The sequence below is a fragment of the Cynara cardunculus genome, unplaced genomic scaffold (assembly GCF_001531365.2).
Source record: "Cynara cardunculus var. scolymus isolate 2C unplaced genomic scaffold, CcrdV1 Un_Scaffold_1596, whole genome shotgun sequence".
NCBI lineage: Eukaryota > Viridiplantae > Streptophyta > Magnoliopsida > Asterales > Asteraceae > Cynara > Cynara cardunculus.
In genome coordinates, this window is record NW_020200810.1 from 8474 (window position 1) to 9480 (window position 1007).

A 1007-nucleotide genomic window follows, 5' to 3' on the forward strand; every position below is an offset into this window, starting at 1 on the left:
AGTTTAGTGTTGATGACATTTGTTTACTCATAAATGTATTAAAGAAAGTATTTTGTTAGTCGGTGTTTTGTAACAATACTATTTTTTTAGTTTTATGACTATATGTATGTGGATTATCTGTATATGGAAATTGAGGGTTGTTAAAGGACCCCTTAAGGACCGCTAAAACCCATTCATCCTCAATTACTCWCCTTARCATCTGATTATACAAATTTTAAACYATTTAGTACCATTATGGYTCAATYAGACTCAATAGGAGAAATAAGCYCAGGATAACCACTAAGGTCTGAACAAACCAAATATGACCCATTTAGTGTCATTGTGACCCAATTACACTAGTTATCGATAACTAGCCCCATTAAACCCATTTGGGTCTAAAAAGACTAATTATGACCTAGTTTAAGTCGTGTTGACCCAATTGGACTTCTTATGTAGAAATAGGCCAATTATATCCACTAACACCAAATGGACCCACAATCACTCCAATTAATGTATGATTAGACTAATTATGACGAACTAAGCACATCATACCCATTAAGTCTGATCAAATTAAATATGACCCAATTAAGGTCATTTTGAGCCAATTAGAATCCTTATGGATAAATGAGCCCTATTTAACCTAATAGGGTCTAATCAGACTAATTATGATACATTTATTGTCATTTTGACACAAATGACTCGATTATACCAAATAGGAACCAATAGCCCAATAAGTGTATACGGACCCATTAAGGACACATAAGACCCATTCTACGTCAATTAGTCATATTAACATTTGGTTACACCAACTATGACCCTTTTAGTGTCATTTTGACCCAATTAGACTCGTTACGAAGAAATGGGCCCATTAAACCYATCAGGGTCTAATGGGATTGATTATGACCTAGTTGGTGTCATTTTGACTCAACTGGACTTTTTAACGAGAATTATGCCCATTATATCCACTGCCACCATTTGGACCTATGAAGGACCACTGTTGGACCTGTAAATTCAGCTTTGATATTGAT